A 25,697-nucleotide genomic window follows, 5' to 3' on the forward strand; every position below is an offset into this window, starting at 1 on the left:
GGACAAAAACTTGGTGGCTATGTACAACCAGAAAGAGTTCAACTAATCACTCCAAGGGTCACACATCTTGAGCTCCCCATCAGGTGTTGACTGGGGGACACAAAACTTACTGGTAGCAGCTTCCTCAATGCTCAGCTTCTGCAGATGGTTATCCCAATGGCAGGAGGTGAGGATGGCATGGATGATGTTGATGACTCCAGCAATCCGGATTTCTGTTGCAGTTCTTGAGCCAACTTCCTCTCCATGGCCTGGTAGATGGCAATCACAGTGGTTGGGTTCATGGTGCTTCTGTACACAAGTGGTTCAACCTGCTGTGCAGTTGCTGATGTATTGGAGTGACCTCCCACAGAAGTATGGTCACCCCCTGAGATTGTGATGGTGCTCAGGTCAGCAGGCAGTAATGAAAGAGGAGCAGGGGGTGACGGTGTTACTGGTGCTGCCCATAAACAAAGCCTGCGGCTACTGGTAGTAGGCGACCTGGGATAGCTGTGGCTGACTCCTCCCACAACTCTCATAATGGCAGTGACACAGGAATCCGCTCAATGTCAACTGCCCAGAACACCTTTATGTGGAAATAATTTTGAGATGTTTTAAGTTATCAAAGTGATTCTGAGATTATGTTTATACCCAAATTACTTCATAAATTGAATTTACCATATCTCTGCTTTATGTTGCATTAACTCTTTATTCACCCTTTTATGTTTTTCACATATTATAAGGTTAACAAGTCAAACAGTAATTTTCCAAAATTTCAAGAATAATTCCATAACACATTTTTCAAGGGACCAGTTCAGTTCTGAAGGGTTCTTGAAAGGCCTCTCTAATAGAAACCCCCATAATTCACCCTATTCTCAAAACTGAACCCCTGAAAGAATTGAAAACAGTACTTAGGAAGTTTCTTAACCCTTTCAGCATTTCACAGCAATTAAAGCAAAATTGAAGTCAAATTTACACTCTTCAATTTCTGTCACTAATCTATTCATTTAGCTCTAGAATTTACACATTCACACGGGGTTAAAAGAGAAAGTGCATTCTACAACCTGTTGCGCAATTTCTCCCGAGTGTGAAATTATCCCACATGTGGCTGTAATCTAATGTATGGCCACACTGTAGGGTCCAGAACGGAAGGCACACTATTGGGATAAAGGAGGGCAGATTTTGCTGGAATCTGTTGCAGGCACCATGTTGCATTTGCAGAGTCCCTGAAGTGCCAGAACAGTGGAGCCACCCCTCCACAAATGACCCCATTTTTTAAACTAGACCCCTCAAGGAATTTATCAAGGGGTATAGTGAGTACTTTATTAGTTTATTTATTAGGGTATTAGTGATAAACCAAATCTCCAATTATTGAAATTGATTTTAATGTTAAAAAGTTGTGCAGGGATAGAATTCCTGCATTAAATTTGGAAGGGATTCTACAGGCTGAGTTATCAAAAAAAAAAAGAAGGTAATCTACATGTGTAAGGGCTCGTTCACATCTGCGCCCGGGTCTCCGTTCTGCAGGTTTCCGTTTCCTGCACAAAACAGAGGCAGGAGACGGAAACCTGCAGGACTCTTTCATACCCATCCATTTGAATAGGTTTGAAAGCTGTCCGGCCGTTTTTTTCTTAATCCGGACACAGAGTCGGACATGCAGTACTCTGTGTCCGGATTTAAAAAACCGGTTTTGCGGCGGAGAGCATAAAACGCTCATCGCCGCTCACGGCCGGACCCGGTCTGTGGTTTCCGTCTTCTTGCATGCAGAAGACAGAAACCACAGAACGGAGACCCGAACGCAGGTGTGAACCTAGTGTTAGATACATTGTATGTGGTCCCTTTACACTAAAATCAGACAATCGCTTTTCTCAATTTTTCTGAAGCCCATGACAGCACACCATTAATTTAACTGCCAGTAGGAGAAGGGTTTTTCTTTCAGTTTTTGTAGTTATTGTTGTTAGGTGAGACCCCAACAACAGAGAGGCGAGGGAAGCCTACAACAATCTATGCAAGCAATACAAAAAGACACCCTCAGAGAGAAGAAACAGAAGTACCTCTCCCACAAAGTGGAGCAACTCGAGGACTCCCTCCAGGGCAGCTCATTCTGGGAGACCTGGCACCATATGGACACAAAGCCCAAGAAAAACTCCCTCCACATCCAAAACGGCAACATCTGGCTCAACTACTTCAGAGGTCTCTACAAAAACATCCCAGAAGAAGACCTAACCCCAGAACAGCAACAAATAATCACCAAACTGAGGGATATGGAGAAGGTCATCAAAGACTTCCAGAACCCTCTGGACTCACCAATCACTATAAAAGATATACAGGAAAGAATTTCCCTGCTGAAAGGCAAAAAGGCCAGTGGCCCTACCAGAGATGATTAAATGCAGCCCCAGACATACATACGGCACTGGCAAAACTATTCACCCTCATCCTCAACACCGGATACTTCCCCCAAGTCTGGAACAAAGGCCTCATAAACCCTATCTAAAAGAATGGGGACCAATACGACCCCAACAACTACAGAGGCATCTGCATCAGCAGCACGCTGGGGAAACTGTTCAACAGCATCATCAATAACAGAATCCTCACCTTCCTCGCAGAACACGAGGTCCTCTGCAAGAGCCAAGCAGGGTTCATGACAAACCACCGCACCACAGACCATATCTACACCCTGCACAACATCATCAAGACCCACGTCCACAACTCCAGAAGAAGCAAGATATTCGCCTGCTTCGTAGACTTTAAGAAGTAAAGTGATTCAGTATGGCACCCGGGTCTGCTCCTGAAACTCCTAGAGAGTGGAATAGGAGGAAGAACGTATGACGTCATCAAGAGCTCCTACACCGGAAACCAGTGCTGTGTGAAGGTGAACAGGAAAAGGACAGCATACTTCCAACAGGCCCGAGGGGTCACTCAGGGCTGTAGACTGAGCCCAACGCTCTTCAACATCTACATCAATGAACTGGCTACAGCCCTGGAGGCCTCACCAACCCCAGGCCTCACCCTGAACGACCATAAGGTGAAGTTTCTGCTATACGCCGACGACCTCCTAGTCCTGTCCCCCACCGAGAAAGACCTCCAAGAAAGCCTGTCAGTGCTGGAAAAATTCAGCACCACATGGGCTCTACCCATCAACTAGAAGAAGACCAAAGTCATGGTATTTCAGAAGAAGGGCCACAACAAAGCCCCCACCCCACAATTCACACTGAACAGCTCCACACTGGAGAAAACCAACAGCTACACCTACCTGGGGCTGGAGCTCAGCCAATCAGGAAGCTTCAAAGCAGCAATAGAAACTCTGAAAGGAAAAGCCTGCAGAACCTTCTACGCCACTAGAAGATGGCTGTACCACCTCAAACCACCGGTGAGGGTCTGGCTGAAGATATTTGATGCAGTCATCGCTCCGATCCTTCTCTATGGCAGTGAGGTTTGGGGCCCAGCCACCTACCCAGACCAGTCAAAGTGGGATTCCAGCCCAACAGGGACCTTCCACCTGGAGTTCTGCAAGTACCTCCTCCATGTCCACCGCAGCACCTCCAACATGGGATGCCGGGCAGAGCTAGGCAGACTCCCCCTATGACTCACCATGCAGAAGAGGGCTCTATCATTCTGGACACACATACAGGGCAGCAGCCCTGGCTCTTACCACCACCAAGCCTGGATGAGCCACAGAGCCCTGATCAAATCCTATACCCCCCAACCGAGCATCAGCCATCTGCCAAGCCAAAACCCCCAACATGCCCTGAACAAGGCTCAAATGAAAGGAGTCATTGAGAGAGACAAAGAGCAGTACATCGAGGAATGGAGAAGCGCAATAAATAACTCCAAGAAACTCAATGTGTACCAGTCATTGCAAAAGGACTACACCATGGCCACCTACCTGGAGAGAATACCCCAACCCAAACACAGACAGACCCTGAGCCGGTACAGACTGAGTGCCCTCAACCTGGACATGGAGACGGGGCGACACAGGCAGACGTACAAGCAATGGGAGAACAGACTGTGCTAGCACTGTGACCAGGGGGCCCTAGAAGACGAGACCCACTTCCTGCTGCACTGCACCAAATACTCAGCTGTGATGGCCGTCTTCTTCCAAAGACTCTCTGCCCACATCCCAGACTTCACATCTACAGAGGAGAAGAGGAAACTCTACATCCTACTGGGAAAAGAGGAGTCCACTGTGGAGATCGCTGCCCAATATGTGTCCAGCTGTCACCAAACAAGAGGAAGATGAGACCCCACGGACTGTTATAGACTTCTGGAGAGAGCGTAACTCTGAACGCGGGACAGGGATTGGGAGGGTCTCAAAAAAGTAAAGAAGTTTAGGGAGGAGAGTAATTTTAACCGCCGTGATGTGGCCGATAAGAGAGATGAGGAGAGAACGCCATTTATCTAACAGGGCTCGTATGATCACAGGCAAGGGTAATTAGCTGAGTAGAGGGACGAATAGGAGGGCGAAAGCCCCAAGTAATGAAGAGAGTGAGTACGCCATTGGAAGTCGAAGTTAGATTTGAGTAGCTGTAAGGTCTCACCAGGGATATTGATGGGGAGAGCTTCCGTTTTAGTAGGATTAACCTTATAACTAGAGATGAGTGAACACCGTTCGATCGAATAGGTATTCGATGGAATATCAGGCCGTTCGAAGTATTCGTTCCCAAACGAATACCACGCACAATACGCAGTAAAAATTTGTTTCCCCTCCCACCTTCCCTGGCGCGTTTTTTGCACCAATAACTGCACAGGGGAGGTGGGACAGGAACTACGACAACGGAGGCAGTGAAAAAAAATTGAAAAAAACCCATTGGCTGACGAAAACATGTGACCTCCCATTTATAAGAACGGCCGTCGCCATATTCGCCAGATTTGCGGTCAGAGATAGGGAGAGAGAGAGATCTGCTGAGGGCTAGATAGGGTTTAGCTTCAGATAGGCAGGGAAAAACCGAAGAACAACAACAACAGCTTTTCTCAGAGCTATACACTGCAGGGACAGGAGTCCAGCTTTCCACGGATGGTGGAAAACAGGGATACAGAACAGTTACTTCTTGCTATATACATGCACACCAGCTTTTGTTAGGGGTGTTCCCACACAAAATAGCAGGAATCCACAGCAGTTATTTCTTGCTCTATACGTGACAAACAGCTTTTCTCTGGGGTGTATAGACCATAAAAAGGGCATTAGAATACCTCAAAAAATGCGTAAGGCTAGCGCAAGGGGACAAGGACGGGGGCGTGGAAATGCAGATGTGGAGCAAGGTTGCGCTCAACCAACAGTGTCTACTGTTCCTACTGCTCTGCGGCAGCAAGCATTGCGCTTCCCCATAGTCTCTGGCTTGATGGCCACATTAAGTAGGGTGCAGGGTACAACCCTAACCAGGCCCGAGCACCAGGAAGAGGTGTTACAATGGCTGGCGGACAATGCTTCCAGCACATTCTCCACCAGCCAGTCTCTACCTCAACTCCTCCTCCTACCCAACAGTCTCCTCCTCCTTCCTCACAACATGCCCAGTCTTCCCAGCAACCTAATCCCACCTTTCCCACCTCCCAGGAGCTGTTTTCGGGTCCATTCACTGTCCCTCTCTCTGTCCCACCACATCCTGAATCACCAGAACTAACAGATGAGTTGCTGTGTCCTGATGCACAAACAATGGGGCATCCGTTATCTCCTGTTGTTGTTGTTGACCAACAATCGGCCCTCAGTGACGATGAAGACGAGACACAGTTGCCATCAGGGCAGCCTGTTGCCATGTGCGGTGTGCAAGAGGAGGAGGAGGAGGAGGAGCCGTCAGAGGAATTGGAAGAGGAGGTGGTGAACGATGAGGACACTGACTCAACATGGACAGGGCGGATGTCAAGCGGGGAGAGCAGTGTAGATGTGGAGGGAAGTGCAGCACCAAAGAGGGTGGCTAGAGGTAGAGGCACGTCCAGAGGCAGAGGACAGCTGCTTCACTGAAGCCAGGCCACAGCCAGCAGGGCCCAAAATGTTCCCTCTTGTAGCCAGCCTAGAAAAACTCCCACATCGAGGCCACGGTCTTCGGTGGTGTGGAATTTTTTTAATGTATGTGTGGCAGACAAATATACTGCGGTTTGCACACTCTGCAACTCGAAACTGAGTAGGGGCTCTGAAAAGAGCAACCTTACAACGACTGGCATCTGCCGTCATTTGGAAGGCAAGCACTGGGCTCAGTGGCAGAGAGCAAACGCAGGACGATCGTCGTCCGGCGTTGTCGCCATTGCCTCTCCCACTGTTGCCAAGTGCTGGCGCTGCAGTCCAGACCAGCAGCTAGGAAACCTCCACATCTGCCTCCACCACTTTGGAGACTTCTCCCTCATCCTCCCCTTTTCCTGCCTCAGCTCCTTCTCCTGCCTTAGCTCCTTCTCCTGTACCTTCATGCGCCTCTTCACAGCAACCCACAGGCAAAAATACAGCGCTACCCACCCCCATGCACAAGCCTTAAACGCGCACATCTCCAAACTTCTGGCCCAGGAGATGTTACCGTTCCAGCTTGTGGAACCTCAGGCCTTCCGTGAACTGATGGCAAGTGCAGCACCTCGCTATGCCGTCCCTACTTCTCTCGCTGTGCCGTCCCTGCCTTGCACCAGCACGTGTCACGCAACATCAGGTGGGCCCTAAGTTCCGCAATTTGCACAAAGGTCCACTTGACCACCCACGCGTGGACAAGTGCATGCGGACAGGGACACTACATTTCACTGATGACACACTGGGTGAATGTATTTGAGGCTGGGACTGGGTCACAATCTGGGGCGGTCTACCTCATTTCCCAACATTCCTGGCAGGAACTCTGAACCACCACCCTCCTCCTCCTCCTCTTCTGCCTCCGCCATCACATCGACCCCAGCTACCTGCTGGAAATGCTGCAGCACTGGCGTGGGGAGACGTCAACAGGCAATGCTGAAGCTCATCTACTTGGGGGACAGACAGCACACTGCCTCCAAGTTGAGGGATGCCCTCCTTGATGAGACAGCAACATGGTTTTCGCCGCTGCACCTGGGCCCAGGCATGGTCGTGTGTGATAACGGCCGCAACCTGGTAGCGGTTCTGGAGCTTGCCAACCTCTGACACGTTCCATGCCTTGCCCATGTGTTCAATTTAGTGGTGCAATGTTTTTTAAAAACGTATCCAAATGTACCCGAGCTACTGGTGAAAGTACGGCGCTTGTGCGCCCACTTTCGCAAGTCCATAGTAGCCGCTGCTAGCCTCCGAAGCCTCCAGCAACGCCACCATCTGTCAGAACACCGGCTGATGTGCGACATCCCCACACGCTGGAACTCGACGTACCACATGCTGAGTAGAGTGTGTGAGCAGCAGAGACCCTTGATGGAGTACCATCTCCAAAACCCAAGGGTTCCTCAGAGTCAGCTCCCGCAGTTTCTGTACCATGAGTGGCCATGGATGGCAGACTTATGCGAGATCTTGCTTGTCTTTGAGGAGTCAACCATGAGGGTCAGCTGTGACAACGCACTTGTGAGTGTCACAATCCCGCTCCTGTGTGTGATGCGAGAATCCTAATCGCCATCAGGGATAACGTGTTGGAGGCTGAGGAGTCAGGCATAGGAGCACAACCATCCCAGCAGGATAGTCAGGCCACACTCCTGTCCGCTTCACAGCATATATTGAGGGAGGAGGAGGAGGAGGAGGATGACGAAGTGGCAGATCTCATTGTCACACAGGAGGCTAGCGGGGAAGTTCATTGTGTCCCATTGCCGCAGTGCGGTTGGGGCGAAATGGAGGAGGAAGGGGAGGAAATGGAGAGTGACCATTCAGGTGGGGGCAGCCAAGTGATGCCAAGTAACACTCTGGCACACATGGCTGAATACATGTTAGAGTGCTTTTCAACTGACAATCGTATTGTCAAAATCCTGGAGAGCAACGACTACTGGATTTTTGCAATCCTCGACCCCCGGTATAAAAATAATGTTTGTAATTTTATTCCGGTAGAGGGGAGGCCCAGTTGAATAAGTGATTGCCACAAGCAACTGGTGCATAATATTATGGAGATGTTTCCATCAACTCTCGTTGGCGGCACACAGGAGAGTTCCTCCAACAGGCAAACAACTGTCATCCGGTCCACACCCGGCAGGGGCACACTCTGTTGCAAGACTTATTCCTAGGTCTGGGACACGTTAATGGCCCCCCCTGGCCAAACCACCACCACTGAGGGGCCTAGTGTCACCAGGAGGGACAAGTATAGACGCCTGTTGCGGGAGTACCTGGCCGACACCAGCCCTGTCCTCTCCAATCCCTCTGCGCCCTATACTTATTGGGTATCCAAGTTGGATTTGTGGCTGGAACTTGCGCTGTACGCATTGGAGGTCCTTTCCTGCCCTGCCGCCAGCGTGCTTTCGGAAAGGGTCTTCAGCGCAGCCGGTGGCATAAATACAGATAAGCGCAGCCGGCTTTCAGCTGACAGTGCTGACCGGCTGACGCTGATAAAAATGAACAGTCACTGGATAGACCCATCATTTTCATCTCCACTGGTGTCAAGCACCCCGACATGAAGTTTCATCTGTGTGCTCACCCTCTACAATTCCTCCTCCTCCTCCACCAACAGCGTTGCACAATTGTGCTCCTACTAGGCTCAATCCACCCTGATTCCCCCCAACTCTGCTGGTTAGAGGCTCAATCCACCCTGATTCCTCCCAACTCGGCTGATTAGAGGCTCAACTCACTCCAAGGGCCAAAAACACTGCCGGTACAAGGCTCTACTCACTGCAAGGGCCAAAAACACTGCTTTTTAAAGGCTCTACTCACTCTAAGGGCCTAAAACTCTGCTGGTAAGAGGCTGAAGTCGCCTAAAGGGCCTCAATCTCTACTGGTAGCTCAGCTTAAGGGCCTGTAACTTAATTTGGAAAGGCTCACGTTAAGGGCCATAAAAGTGTATTTTGGAAGGTCTTACCACATCACACACACATCCACAATGACAGTTAAGGGTGGGGGCTTTTGGATTTCCCATTGCCTATTCCATCTGTGGTTGTCATGGGCAACGTGATTTAAAGGGGTGCTTGTTAATGTTTCTTTAGCTTAAATTTGGGTTTCTGTCCATCCATTTGGGGAAGAAAGAAGGTTTCCAGTATTTTCCCACTTTGATAGAGGTTTTTTTGAGTGTGGAAAGTGTGTAGTTGATAGGCTGTGATGGTTGGGTAAAACTGTGACTTGGGCTTGTTAGATGCCCCCGGACATGCTTCCCCTGCTGTCCCAGTTTGTTATGGTCTGGGGATCTCTGACCACGGACTGGCCCCGGACTGATAACTTCTCAGTACAGTACAGGAAAAACATATATAAAAATAAACAATAATAAGTATGAGCAGTTTGGACTTCTAGTGTGGATACTCCTACACCCTGTCTCGCACAACTAGAAGTAGCCGTGGGCCCGACTAACTTGCCTGAAGGGGCACGAGCACAGCCGGAGAAGTAGCTAACCTGCAAAGGGAAATAGAGCCCCTGTCTAGCTTCACGTTTACGAAGGAGAGGCAGATACAGAACAAGCCCCCCACAGATGTCCAGACGCGGACTAACGGTGAACGTGAGTAACGCAAAAGCATAGGGAGAAAATAAACGTGAAACACAGAATAACTGAACTAAGCAAGGGATAGGAAAAAACAGAACTGAGTATCACACACTATAAAAACCCCTACCAAAAAAATTCCAAACCTCCAAACAGAAAAAATACCTAGGGCTCGCTGCGCCCGGAACACTATGTCTGGATAGGAGCTCAATACTTAGCTAACAGTCTTGTGTGAACAGGAGCAAGAAACCGGATGGGCCGGGATGCAGATGGTAGCAGCTTCAGACAACAGACCATACTAGATCACAGGTACAGACGTTTAAGACCGGCATCAGAGAGCAAGTGCAACAGCCTTATATAGTAAGAGAAGGCCTCGCCCATGGCCTGTCAAGTATTCAGCACTGCAGAGAACTTAACCCCTTCAGAGGCCAAGACACACCAGGCACTGATCCATCAGGCCACTTACCACATGATCCACGCCCAAGTGCCAGAGCAGAAACAGCATGTCTGGTGTGAATATTCCCCTGCCGTGCATCAGGTGATTCACGCGCTGAATGCCGTCCGGACACTCTGCGCCTGAGCCGAACAGGCCGAGACTGCTGAGACCGGGTCATAACACAGTTGCATTGCAGAGGTGTTGTCATCATTTACTGAGGTGTTATAGTGGACCTGGTGACCCTCCTGAGTCGAATGGTGGGTTCCCCTGAAACAAAGCATTTTTCCCCATAGACTATAATAGGGTTTGATATTCGATCGAATAGTCGAATATTGAACGGCTATTCAAAACAAACAACGAATATCAAATATTTTACTGTTCGCTCATCTCTAATCACTATGCTAAACATCATATATTTTGGAGGGTCTGTGGAAGTGTGTACTCCTAGCCAAATACTACGATACCAAGTCACAATAGTTAATCGTATGGATATGCTGGCTTTTTGGGGGATTTTATTACAGCATGCCAATCTTTGTTTTTCTTTTTACAGAGGAACAAGATCATCCGACATGAGATGAAGAAACTTGTAAAGGAGGGGAGCAAGAAAGCAAAAGCATAAGTCTTTCTATTAATGGAAAGAATAAAACCATGATTTTTAGTTCCACCTGTGTCCATGTTTCTCTTCATGTTTATTCTTGAGATAAAATTTTCGCCTTTGTACAAATTCTCACCTTTTTATGGAAGCTGCCAAAATGGATGTGCAATACAGAGATTCTTTAATCGCTCCTCATTGCATCCGGTACATAGTATAGAAAATCAAAGTTTATGAAATTGCAGAGCACTTGGTTATTTAGTGGATTACCTTGGCTATACCCACTGTGGCAGAGGTAACTTGATAGCAGCAATAGCGAGGACCCAAACAGTCAAAGACAGGAACACGAAAGATGCAGGAAACAGGTTTATTTAGAAAATACAGAAACATAAATAAAATACAGCGGCTAACTAAGGGAGCGTTCACACTACTGTCTGTGTCCGACAGGTAGTGTCCGCTCCTAGTGTCCGTTCAAAATCTGGCACGGACATTAGGAGCGGACACTAGCTGTGTCCGTGACACCTGTCTTTTATTTAAATGGCGATCGGGTGCGTTCTTTGGCACTCCGTGCCCTTCCTTCCCTGTCCGGATGTAAAGATGTCCGACTTCTCAAGCAGACAGAAGAACCCTACATGTTGGGTTTTTCTGTCCGCTTGAGAAGTCGGACATCTTTACAGTGATCAAAGCAATAGCAATTCCCCAAAAAGGTATAACTAAAAATACACTTGGTCCCGCAAAAAAAGACTCCCTATACATCCCCTTACATGGAAGTATCAAAAAAAAGTTACTGGTGTCAGAATATGACAACTTTTAGGGAAAAAAAAATTGGCATGGGTTGAAATGTAAATATCATAGATTGTAAGCTCTTGTGAGCAGGGCTCTCAGTCCCATTGTGTGAAATGACTTTCTTTGTAATGTATCTTTCTGTCTGTATTTGAACCCTACAAATTGTACAGCGCTGCGGAATATGTTGGCGCTATATAAATAAAATTTATTACCGTGTTTCCCCGAAAATAGGACGTACCCCGAAAGTAAGGCATGGCAGACATTTTGCTGCCTTGCCTAATATAAGGCGTAGTGAATAGAAATGAATGGAAGTAGCCGGCAGGCGGGGGGTTAATCGGTGTGCCGGGCGCTTCCATTCATTTCTATGGGAGCGTGTGAGGGCACCGACCGGAGGAATGAGCGCTGGATGTCTGCTGACACCAGTAGACACCAGGCGGCTATGGCGGCCGCCCGACTCCCGGGTGGCCGGCATAGTTATACACCCGGCAGCCTGCAAAAGAAATGATGATTTTTTTTGCAATGCAAAGCAATTGCAAAGGTCTGATCACTAATGCATTGCATTGCATTAGTGATCAGACCTTTGCAATTGCATTGCAAAAAATCGTCATTTCTTTTGAAGGCAGGTTGCCTGTCTGTAATGTATTACAGGGGGTTAATAAATGCAAAAAAAGAAGAAAAAAAAAAAAAATTATATATATATATATATATATATATATATATATATATATATATATAAAGTATTAAAAATTCAAATCAACCCATTTCCCTAGAACACATATAAAAGTATGTAAATACTGTGAAACACATACCGTACATGTTAGGTATCCCTGTGTCCAAAATCGCCTGCTCTACAAATCTATACAAATATTTTTATACTGTACAGTATTTAATAAATGTTAATTTTTATATTTAGCAATATATGTGAATTCTTCTTTGAAAAAAATAAGACACCCCCTGAAAATAAGACATGGCACATCTTTGGGAGCAAAAATTAATATAAGACACCGTCTTATTTTCGGGGAAACAGGGTATTATAAATAATACCATATGAATTAGGCATCCTTGGAATCATACCGAAACATAGAATACAGATGACATGTCATTTTGGCTGCACAGTGAACGCTGTAAAATCGAAACCCGTAAGAAAATCGTACAAATGCACTTTTTCTTCAAATCTACCCCATTCTGAATTTTTTTTCCAGCTTTCTAGTACATGCTACAGAATATTAATGGTAATATCATGAAGAAGAATTTGTCCCACAAACATTAATCCCTCATATGGCTCAGAGAGCGGAAAAATAAAGTTATAAGGTTTGGAGGGGGGTCAAAAAATGCCTGTGGTGGGAAGGGGTTAAAATGAGACATACTAAAAATCATGAAGAAAAAGAATGAACAATGTTATAAATTTTTATAATTATTAAGACGAGTATAATGAGTTTCTTGTGTTTTGGAGCCATATAATAAAGAGGTTATATATATATAGTTTCTATTGAAATGAACTCACATTCTACATCTACAGACATATAGTCAATTCCCTGTGCTTCTTAGGTATGGAATGAGCAGGTTATATGTGTAGTTGGCAGTGGAATCAATACATAATTTACATATAATTTACATATACAGCCATGTAGTAAATTCCCTCTGATTCCTAACTATGGAATGAACAGGTTACATGTATCATTTATTGGGAAATAGTCACAAATTGCAGATATAGAGTCATGTAGTAAATTCTGTGTACTTCCCAGATATGGGAACAGAGTTATCTGTTCATTCCACAATAAACTACACATGGTATCTGTTCAGTCATATGTGTTCAGTCAACTACTATCTACACATATAACATTTCATTCCACATCTATGAAGCACAGTGAATTTACTACATGCTTAGGGCTCGTTCACATCTGCGTCCGGGACTCCGTTATGCAGGTTTCCATTTCCTGCACAAAACAGGGCAGGAGAAAACTGCAGGCATAATTCAAACCCATTCATTTGAATGGGTTTGAAAAGTGTCCGGCCGTGAGCGCCGGTGAGCGTTTTATGCGGTGAGCGAAACCGGACACATGCAGTACTCTGTGTCCAGTTTTTAAAAGATGGTTTCGCCGCAGAGAGCATAAAACTCTCACCGCACGTGGAGAATGTGCCATTAGTGAAGTTGGTAAAGAGAGATCTTAAAAATAGTAGATTTGGTCCACCTGCCTAATGTGTCTTTAGAGGATTTCTTCCCCTTCCTTGCACTTGAAAAGAATACATATACATTTCCCTGCTTTCTGAAATCTGGTTCTATCCAGATAAGTCAGAATAGTTCTTTTGACATCTAGGGTGTGGAAATATATCTTCTTCCGTCTTACCCTTCGTTCACATCTGTGTTTGGTAAACTGTTCGGGGAGTCCGCATGGGGACCCCCCGAACGGGCTACCAAATGCACTGGCAGGCGGTGTGCAGTGAAAGCACACAGACCCCATAGACTATAATGGGATAGACTATAATGGGGTTTGTGTGCTCTCCCTGTGCTGTCCGCACAATCATACGGACATGAAAGTGATCGTGATCTACTTTCCTATCTGCATGTTCCATGCGGGCAGCACAAGGAGAGCACACGGACCCCATTATAGTCTATCCCATTATAGTCTATGGGGTCCATGTGCTTTCACTGCACACCACCTGCCAGTGCGTTTGGTAGTCCGTTCGGAGTTTCCCATGCAGAACCCCCCGACGGATTAACAACGCAGATGTGAATGAGGCCTTAGGATGAAGACAGTAAACTGGTAAGAAGGATTCTTCAGTAATATTTTGAAAAGGACTTTTAGTAGAGATGAGCGAATAGTATTAGAAACTAGAGTTTCAAATACCTCGCTCCCATAGGAATGCATGGGACCGGCCGTACAGCAAGGGGTTAAGTGCCGGCCAGCGAAACTGTAGTTTCTAATACTATTCGCTCATCTCTAACCTTTAGGTATTAAGTTTGGCAGCGTTCTCAAGAGGACTCCATTGGGTAGAAATCTCAAATACAGGCTTCTGGAGTATAAGGCCTGTAGTTCTCCCAGCCTTTTAGCAGATGTAATGGCGACTAAGAAAACCACTTTGCAGGATAGCTGTTTTATATCTATTTCCTGGAACGGCTCCAATGGATGGGATGTAAAGAGCATTGAAAACAACAAACATGTCCCAAAAAAGCACAGGAGGTTTTACCTCCAGTCTCAGGTTCCTAATTGCTTTGAAAAATCTTGATATTAAAGGAAAACCAGAGAATTTACCATCAGTCACGGCATTAATGGCGGTCATACGTACTTTGAGAGTTAAATAGGATTTTGCTGAGCCAGGAAGAGAATTTAGACCAATTTTTCCTAAGTCTCACAGGCTGCCAATAGAGTATTAATAGCTGATGTAGATAACACTATTCTTCTGTCTCAGTCCTTCACATTCCAAGCTGAAAGATGGAGTTTGCTCAACTCTGGTATTCAGAGATCCTTTTATATACAGAGCTTTTAAGTCCAGCAGGGAAGGTTCTGCTGGTTGGAGAATCTCCATGCATTCTGTCATCAGTAACCTGCTTTGTGTCCCACCCTGCTTGGTCTAATAATAGGCTGTCTAAAATAGGTTGTCTGTCTGAATTAGGACTAATTTGTCCTGAATTGATGGTTTGAAATGCAGATGTGCCAACCTGACAGCTTTCATCTCCTGAAAATTTGAGGAATGGAGCCCATCTAATTTGTCCCATAGTCCTTGAACCCAAGAAGTTTGCAGCTGAGCACCCCAACCTCTCATGGAGGCTGGAGAGAAGGAGTTCTTATACCATTCATTATGCTAATTACCTGTCTCATTGTTACGTTGGTGGGCCGGTCCTGGGAAAAGTTAAGGACGGGGATAAAGACCCTTCTATGCTGCCTCATGACTGGAATATATTCCAGTATAAACTATATGAATAGTCTCATCATTTTATGTCTCCAAAGTACAAGAAAAAAAAAATTCATTACACTTGTCATAATAATTATTGCTGATATATTTAATTATATAATTATATAATTAATCATGCTGCACATGAGATTCCCCCGCGTATGACATGCACCCCATAAGCTACATCTACTTATATAGGAAAGCACATCTTCAGAACTAGCACTAATTTAAGTCATTAACTAATTAATCTACAAACTGTGACACATGAGGAGACAGGCAGTGTGGATCCTAGTAAACACTTGGCCTAGAGAGCCCTGTACTGCCTAAGGAGAGGGCTCTGGACTCCTTGGCTTAAGGGGTTAATTTGCCCAGTGACAGGGGACGTAGTGTTTCTCTGCCTGGAGATAAGTGACGTGTTTTGTTTACATAAGGAGGGGTTATATGGGCTATATAATAAGGGGCACGTAGGGGGGTGTCTTACCTTCTGCAAAAATCGTGGTGAGAGGAACACCCTCCCACCCTGCCCTCTTGGTTTTTGCTGCCCATGGTCTGGTTGGTGTTTTGGCTTTCTCTCTTTGTTTTTCAGGAATTCGTTGTCACAGCTTGGCGGGAGTCCATGCCAGGATATACGTGTAAAGTATTAGACCTACATGCCCGCTGTCCCACAGCGGGGCGTCCGGGAGGAAGAGAAGTGCAGGAAGTTGGGCATGGACATGCTTAAATTGATTGTTTACATGTTTGTTCGTGTATTGGTAAATAAAGCTGTGGCCTACCCCACAATTCCATAAAAGCTGGTGATTCCTGGTATTTTCTTTAAAGGGGTTTTTCTCTTCATAGCAACGTAGTCACCTAATTTGGTTATAACATTAATGGGTCCAAGGAGTCAGAAACAGCAATAAAATCAGTGAGGATCAAAAGACTGATACTAGAGCAGATAAGACATGGAAGTGCAAAAATACAGCCTGGATTAATTGCTGGAATATAGGTCAGAGATCAGGCAGAGGTAAAATAGTGGTTCATATACCATTCAATGTTACAGCAGATGCATGAAGGGAGATACAGACAGCAGCAAGCAGAGGTGGGGTGGATACAATAGAAGATTCATATACCTGTATGAAGAGAGGGAGAATGAAGGTCATAATCATGCCATGTATAAGTGCACTTTGGTTAGTCTGCACTTCGGTTAAGATGCAATTTGGTTAAGATGCATGCACATTACAATTTAATAGTCATAGCTGAAAATTCATAAGCAGCTGTTAATTGTCATTATTACATTATACCTGGGGTCTGACCAGTGACAGAATTGCTGCTGGACAGGGCCATGTCCCTCGATTAGAAACTATCAATATGTCAATTGCTGCTTGAGAAGTTTACTTTCTATTAGTTTGTCCCTTCTCGGGCCCTGTGGCCAGGCTCTGCTGTAGTGTGTGAGCTAAATGTTCCAAATAAACCTACATGGAAAGCTGAAGAGAATCTTGTGAAAGCTGATCTTTCAAGTCTAAGTGAGAAATACTCATCTCTCAAACTACCATTGAAGTACTGCCACTAGAAGGAGCACTAGAGCAACTTTGTACAATTTATGAGATGTATTCATTGTAATGCCAAGAGTATGTTAGCATCTTGAAGACATTTAATACACAGGGCACAGAAGAATTGCAAAGCTTCTATCATCTGAGGGTAAGTTCAGACGGATGCGGCCTCAAAATCCTGACCAAAAAGACAGCTCCTATTGAAATCAATGGGAGCCGCTCAGGAGTTCTTCCCAGGAGTCGGCTTGCTCCGGATCCCGGGAAAAGAAGCGAGGTACTCATTCTTCAGCCGTTTCGCCTCGCGATTCGGCCTGAAGACACACCCTCCTCCGGACTAGGCCCATTCATTGGGCCTAATCCAGAGCGGAGTGCACGGCTGGATGCCGATGCAGTGCACTGGCTTTCAGTTGTGGCTACCCGTCTTCGCTTAGCGGTCTCCGCATCAGGATCCTGTCCAAAAAACCCCATCTGAACTTATCCTTAACTTGCAATGAGACAGCTCAGTCCACAAAATTAAGTCTAAAATAGAGGCAAAAATCACTCAACTACTGAAAACATTATCTCGCATTTCGCCAGGCTCTCTAAACGATCATCTAAGACACAACCATGAAAAGATTCCATCATCAGTAAACAGAATACAAGAGCACATATGGAAGCCCAAGGCTACTAAGGTACAAGATTTATTTGTGCAAAGGAAAACAGAAGCCAATTTGCCCCTGTAGGATTCCATGGCTGCAAGTGCCCATCAACCTTATCTCATACTAGCAGTACCCGCGACTTCGTTCGCGGAACCCTGACCCCCTGCGTGATCCACCTGTAGCGCCGCACAGGCTTCTTCCTTTGCCTTGTGTCCACAGCGGCTCCCTTTTCCTCATCTCCCCCCTGGCGCCCGCCATCCCCCTTTATTCCTACCCACTCCCTCATGTGCTCGCTTCTTTCTCCTACCCCGTGCTCCTTTTCCCCCCTAGCCCCGTGTCCCCTCCCCCCCAACCCCATGCCCCCTTCCCCCGTGTTACCTACCCTCTGCCCCCCTTTTTCCCACCACCACATGCCCCCTTCTCTGTCTTACCTACCCAGTGACCCCTTCCCCCCCACCCCTAGACCCTGTGTCACCTTTCCCCCCACCAACCTGTGCCCACGGCCTCACCAAACCCCGGGCTCCCCGTGCACCGATGTTACAGAGGTGCCTATGAGGGGCCCCCCTCCCGCGGCAAGCCATGTGCCCCATTCCATCTGTGGGCGCTGTGGCGGCCCTGTCCCCGTCCACCTTCCAGGGGCCCCTGGGTTTACCTGCCCAGCCCCCCCCCCCATTCCCGCGTCCCCCACTGGACCGGCAACCTCCTCACTCCCAACACCCCACCTCTTTCCCTTCTCAAAGTCCCCTAACTCGCCTGTCGTCACAACCCTTCTCCTGCGGCCGAATGACACTGTAGATAGCCCTGAGCAGACATCAGCGACATCCCTGACGGACATGCAGAGTCCAGAGGCCGCAGCCGCCACGGGACAGCAGGCCGTTCCAGAACGCGGTGCAGGTGACCCCCTGTCCGGCCACGGCAGAACACCGCGGTCCTGTGGTAAGCCCACAAAGCTGCCCCAGAGTATGGGCGCTGGTTCAGGACACTGTGGACCTCTGAGAGCCGCCATGTTCTTGTGGACGCCGGTCGGCCGATAGCTCCGCCCACATAGAGAAGCGGCACCCATCCAGGTGAGCTGCTGATGGGGCTGGGATGACATCCCAGGTCCTACAGCGCCCCAGGTCCTGCAGCGAATTCAAAAGTGAAAAGCACCGGTCACGGAAGTGAATTGCGGTGGTGTACGGGAATTCCATGTACCCTACCGTTCAATCCAGGACCCAAGGTATGTATGTGCGCAATTTCAGCCAAATCCGTTCGCCCGTCTAGGTGTCATTACGTCCCCTTTCCAACCCCCCTCCCCTACTCTCCCCCTGGCCCCTTTGCACCTACCCCGCAACCCGGCCTCGGCCTACTCCCCTGCCTGGGGTTAGGGGCTAGGCCCGAGAGGGCAATAGGGAGTTTGTGGCTTGCTATGTGTGTGGGATTGCAGAGCTGGTGGTATGAGTTGTGGATTTGTGGGGGTCCTGGCTAAAACGTATGCCTATCGTTCAATCCTGCCTAGGAACTATGTTTGTTAAAAATTTGAGCCAAATCAGTTTAGCGGTTTTTGCGTGATTGAGGAACAAACATCCAAACACACAAACATTCAAACATCCAATCACACATACTTTCACAGGATTCCTTCCTGAATATGTAAATATTTTTCCAGATGTCGTCATTACATAAAAGGAATTATTATTAATGGTGTTATGCTGTAATCCAGTAGTAAACATATTTCCTACTTTTAATATATTTAGTCTGGTAATTCATAATAAACTGCTACTTGTCATTATGACATAGTTGTAGTTTTGACAGCATATAGAATGATGATGTCACAATGATGTTCTGGGATAAACAGGCTGCACAGAGTTCTAAGAACTTTGAGAGTGAATTGAAAGCAATACAGAGATGGCAGGTATGTGCTACAACAGATTTTAGGAGTCACGTTTTTGCTGTAACCAATATTTTTAGGGATCTGTCCTTAAGAGATGTTCTGCTTCCTTCTTCTAACCCCTGCAGAGGCCTAAAATATCAATATCTGCATACTAATGGGGGACCTGAACAGAGACTCTCTGCTGGATCCCCAGCCAAATGGACAGCTGGATATGCAGTGCTTGTAAGGTTAAGTCTCTGAAGAGGTTTACAAGAATGATCAGAACACCCCTTCAAATGGGGATTTCCAAGGCCAGGGTCATACACAGATAGCATAGGCCCCCATATCAAAACTTTCTACGTACACAAAATTGTGCACCCCCATTTAAAAAGATTCCTCACTGTGCATTCTTCCTAAAATGTCCCCACTGTGGCTCTCATTATAGCAAACAACCGTCACTGTGCCCCATGTTTGCTTAAGTAAAAAAGAATCCCCGGCATCCCAGAATAGAATGATCATCTCTAATCATTCCAACCATGGTCGGGCTCACCTCCCAACATCCCAACTTGTGGCCGGACTCCTGAGAAACATTGTGGGCATTGTGATGAGTTTTGGTTGGAACTTTTGTGTGGCCCAGGCTGTTAATTGATTTCCACTATTCAGTGACAGCCTCAGGTCACGAGTTTGCATACAACTCAATATATTCATCTGGACTGGGGCTGTAGTTGAGTAGTTAAAATCAATGTGAAGCGCAACAAAAAGTCACAGTGTAGTCCTGACCTCAAAAACAACAGTGATCCCATGTGAGGGCTTATAGACCTCTGGCCTCTGCAGTACCTCTAAACTGCCAGTAGATGGTGAAAAAGAACCTTGAATAGAATAACACTGAATTTCATGAAGATTTTTCTAATCTAATTTCTTTCTTATACAGACATTACTGTACTGGTGATGATTATGTTGGCCTGCATTTACAATGCAATTATGTCATATGCTATCATCATGCGTTTCATCTGGTAAGTTCTTAACAACACTTGTTACATGACAATAGAAATATGACTTGTTTAAGCCTACTTATCACTGGTTCTCTTTAAAGGGGTTGTCCGGGATAATATTGAATTCATAGACTAATTTAAACACCCTCCCCCACCTACTTTCTAATATGCGTCATTTAACAAAAATGTATATTTACCCATATAACCGCCCCAGCAACATTTTCGGGTTATCCAGTGACATTCCGTTTCCCCATTTCAGAAAACATCACCAATCTACCCTCCCCCAGCCCATCATACTTACCTGTTTTCCTTCTAGGCTTCCTTCTATGGGACTCCTTCTCCTCTTCCTTGACTCTGCTGGCGTGCGCGCAATAGTCGCAGCGATGCTGCTCTGTGCTTTGCAGCTGGCTATCCATCTCTATTGCACAGGTGTGGGAACTCTAGTATCTCATGCCTGCGCAGTAGAGGTGAATCGCCAGCTGCAGCGCCAGGACTATTCTGTGCACAGAGTCAAATTTTTTTGTCTGTCTCTGACTGTCTGGGTCCGGTGCGGCTACCGCTGAGCCTATCCTCCACACAATAGATATAACCTATATTACCTTTCAGTGACCTAATTCCTGTAAAGAATTCACATTCTTGGATTGCATTATCCCCATATATTTCTTGCCCAAATTCTTAAAGTAGTTTTCCAATGAAATCCCTGCCATTCATTTCAGTTGGAAACCAACTCTCCAACTGGTAATAGTGTCAAGACCTGAATCACCAGATGACAAGAAGTAAAAACATAAGAAATAAAACATTGTCATGGGACAACCAATGCATGTCCTGTCTAGATTGAATACATAATTGCTTTTCCTTTTTATTTTATAGCAAGAGATGTAAAAATAAAGAACATCAGGATGTAGAGCTGTTGGGCGTCATTGTCCATAATCTAGGTAATAACTTCATTACTATACAGGGCTTTACAGTTATCTACCAGCTATTATGTATGTGGCTTTTCTGACACAGAGCTCCAAACCCTCTCCAAAACACATTTTAAGCCTGTATTTACTATTTTTTATCCATATGAGCTCTAGGTAGAGGGGCAGTGGCGTAACTACCGTGGTAGCAGCAGTAGCAGCTTCCACAGGGCCCGGGCCATTAGGGGGCCCGGTGACAGCCGCTACCGCTGCGGTTTTTTTTCAATAGGCAGTTACGGGCCCTATTCACTTGCCGATCCTGGCTGGGCCGGGATCGGCAAGTGACACCGCGGGCCCCACAAGGGCTATCATTATACTCGGGGGTCTTTGCAGACCCCCGAGTATAATGACCGGCGGACCGGAGAGGTAAGGGAACATAAAAAACTGTTACTTACCTCTCCGCGATCCTGCCAGGCCTCCGTCCTACTGCTGTCTGACGTCTCTGACGTCACATGAACCCGGCATGCCTCCCGGGTCATGTGACGTCCGACGTCATTAACGAAGGACGCGAGAGGAGGACAGCACAGCACAGGAGCCGGGGAACAGGTAAGAAGCAACAGTGTTTTTTTTAATTTTTTTTATGTTTTTATTTCCCGAGTCTCCGATTATTATACTCTGGGGTCTGAAAAGACCCCAGAGTATAATAATTGTTTATGGGTGTCCACAGAGGAACATAATACTGTGTACAGGGGACACTATTGGGGTTAATACTGTGTGTGCAGGGGACACTATTGGGGTTAATACTGTGTGTGCAGGGGACACTATTGGGGTTAATACTGTGTGTGCAGGGGACACTATTGGGGTTAATACTGTGTGTACAGGGGACACTATTGGGGTTAATACTGTGTGTACAGGGGACACTATTGGGGTTAATACTGTGTGTACAGGGGACACTATTGGGGTTAATACTGTGTGTGCAGGGGACACTATTGGGGTTAATACTGTGTGCCGGGGCAAGTAAGGGACATAATAGAGTGCGGAGGAGGGGGGTCGGTCGAGGTCTTCGGCGTCAGTTGGGATGGGGGGGCGGCCCATGTCAAAAGTTCGCCACGGGGCCCCGCCATTCCTAGTTACGCCACTGTAGAGGGGACTACAGTCCTATTGGTAGAGCTGGTCGGGGTCTGCTAAACTAAAGCAGCTTTGCCATGTAGAGGGCTTCAGGTCTAACATTGACGGCCTATCCTTAGGATTAGATCTGCCGCTCTCATGGATAAGTGAATAACCCCTTTAAGCACTGTGTATTCTATAAAAAGAGAAGCCATATATATGCATATATGTGTGTGTGTGTATATCACACTATTCACATCATCATTTCTTTTCCTTCTTAACAGAGCCTTCTTTCAACACAAATTTGGAAAGAATAGAAACATGGACATCATCAGTCATGTAAGACCAGCGACGACCAGGGAGGATCCACATCAAATCAACAAAGAGTGTAAAACAACTTTTATTTCCATCAGTTACATCATTTCCGGACTAGCGTGTCCCTTCCTCATGGCATGAAAGAAAAACCAAACACCAACACTTATAAAACACGCCTGAGTAACTAATCTCCACCTCAGAGGGCAAGTTCACACAGGGTTTTTTGGTCAGGGTTTTGAGGCCGTATTCGCCTGAAAACCCTGACCAAAAAGACGGCTCCCATTGAAATCAATGGGAGCGGCTCAGGACTTTTTTCCGGGAGCCGTTTCTTCCGGCTCCCGGAAAAAAGAAGAGAGGTGCTTATTCTTCAGGCCGTTTCGCCTCACGGTTTGGCCTGAAGACACACCCTCCTCCGGACTATTCCCATTCATTGGGCCTAATCCGGAGCAGAATGCGCGGCTGAATGCTGGTGCAGTGCACCGGTTTTCAGTCGCGGCTAACCGATATTTGGATCGGAACCTGAGTCGGCCTCCGCTTCAGGTTCCGATCCAAAGAACCCCGTGTGAACTTACCCTCTGATAGCTTAATTCATACTGAATATCTTAAACTATAATCATTAATATACATATAAATTTAATAGGATTTAGATTAAAAATAGATTTTCTATTATCTATTTTTAATCTTAATACTATTAAATTCATATGTACATTAATGTTATCGTTTAAGATATTTAATCTTAATTAAGCTATTAGAGGGTAAGTTCACACGAGGTTTTTTTGGATCAGAACCTGAGGCGGAGGCCGACTCAGGTTCCGATCCAAAAACCGGGTAGCCGCAACTGAAAGCCGATGTCCTGCACCAGCATTCAGCCGTGCATTCTGCTCCGGATTAGACCCAATGAATGGGTCTAGTCCAAAGGAGGGTGTGTCTTCAGGCCAAACCGTGAGGCGAAACGACCTGAAGAATGAGCACCTCGCTTCTTTTTTCCGGGAGCCGGAAGAAAGGGTTCCTGGAAAGAAGTACTGAGCGTCTCCTTTTGTTTTCAATGGGAGCCATCTTTTTGGTCAGGGTTTTGAGGAGAATACGGCCTCAAAACCCTGACTAAAAAAACCCGTCTGAACTTACCCTCAGAGGTGGAGTTTATTTACTTAGGTGTGTTGGTGGTTTTTCTTTCATGCCATGAGGAAGGAACACGCTAGTCCCGAAACGCATAGCTTCATCATGAAGTAACTTGACTCCTATTCTTTGTTGATTTGATGTGGATCCTCCCTGGTCGACCCCCTGATGAAGGCTTATCGAACTTCCTAGCCTGCCCCTACAGACTCTGCCACCGCCACTCACCTTATCATTGAGACTGCGGGGATTAAGTGAACCTAAAAAGAATGGAAACCTTCCCCCAGCAAAACCCAAGGCAAATAAATAAATACACAGACTACAATAAACTTTTTGTGTGGGTGCAGGTCGGCCACAGCTTGTTTATTTATAAAACAGTTAAGTATGAAAACGTTAAGTTGCCATTTCCATGGCAACGAAGATGTAAACATTAACAGTAGTAAACACAATAAACTCAGGAAAGGGTAACCTGGCCCCCTCCCGCGGAGGAGCAGCATCTCCCAGCTACCCTACTTCCTATGCATAACCGCCACGGAGGGACCCGAGTGCCTACACCAGGTGCCGACCCCCACCCAACAAAAACAGGGCCTGCTCAATGCCGTCCTGCAATCCCGACAGGTAAATATTGAGGCCAATATCATTAAGGTGAACACCGTCCTCCCGGAGGAGGCGACCATTGTCGCCCTCCAACTGACGGTGCCAGATTACAACACCTACACGGGAACGAACGAAGCGCGCCATGCGAGCGTTCACAGACCGTCTGCAGCGCTCAGCGGACTCGGGATCTCTGGAACCATGTCAGCAGACTCTGGGAACAATCTCGGACTAAACTAGAACCATTTCCGAGAAAAACCCAGGATTACGTTCCAAACCTGACCGCATGACAGCCAAAAGCTTGGCCATGCGGACAAAACAGAGGTCATTTCCACCGGCATGGATGACCAGGATGTCCGGGCCGTTGGCACTGCGGCTAAAATCCACCGCCTCAGAAAGAACCTGCGACCACCTCATACACGAATACCCCTTGTGGTAAAGTGTACGCTAAGGTGGTGGACGGAGTGTATATCTTGCCTGGTTTCCTCAGCCAGGCGAGATAAAGGAAAGCCAGAGCAATAATGTTCTAGCAGAGCATAGTCTGCTAGAGCTCTTGTTCCATATTATGGGCTGGCTTTTCTGGACTGGAGGGCAGGTTGGTAGTGGGAGCCTTCCAGTCCACACCCTTACTCCACCACGGGTTTTGTCCTGAGTCTGGGGCATTCACAGGTGAGGCTTCCTTAGGGCTAGTAGTAGAGGGATGCAAGGTCCAATAAGATGGAACAATGTGGTCGTAGGGTCCCAACCCAATATACAATATTAAATGGAACAACACACTTCAAATGTGCGAAGAAACGTAAATTTATTCTGTAGAGCAGAGTTAAACTTTTTCGGCACCTCAGTGCCTTCATCAGACTCTACACATTAAACAGAAAAAGAAAAAGAAAATACCAAACATGGTCATTAAATTAACGCATATGTACAAACATGTATACAATTATAATAAATGGTGCCATTAACGAAAAATGCAGGTATAGACCCGACTCTCAATCCAGATGGAATCAATTTGTCTTGAGTGGTGATGAGATTGAAACGAACACAACAAGTGAAAAAGCTTGAATAGAAGCAGGTAGGAGAACCAGGTGGTACTATATCTTGTGAATATAATAAGGAAGACGTCAGGATGTTAAAACCAAGAATATTGTATATATATATATACATAACACACACATATATCTATACACAAAGGGATAGGAAAATCCCCAATTAGCAAATGGCAGTAGAGAGGAAAACTATCAAGAAAGCAACAGTCAACCATATATTAAGCATGTACTAGACATATACCTTCCAATTGTATAAAGAACAACTTATGGTATTCCTGGATGTGTACACAAGGATCCCTATAAAATAAAAACATGTCAGTGAGACATTTTCATATAGTGTACACCCCATCTGTACAGTCATAATGAAAAGCCCAGATGTAATATAACCAAATGTACAGCGGTTA

This window comes from Leptodactylus fuscus, chromosome 3, assembly GCF_031893055.1.
Source record: "Leptodactylus fuscus isolate aLepFus1 chromosome 3, aLepFus1.hap2, whole genome shotgun sequence".
Taxonomy (NCBI): Eukaryota; Metazoa; Chordata; class Amphibia; order Anura; family Leptodactylidae; genus Leptodactylus; species Leptodactylus fuscus.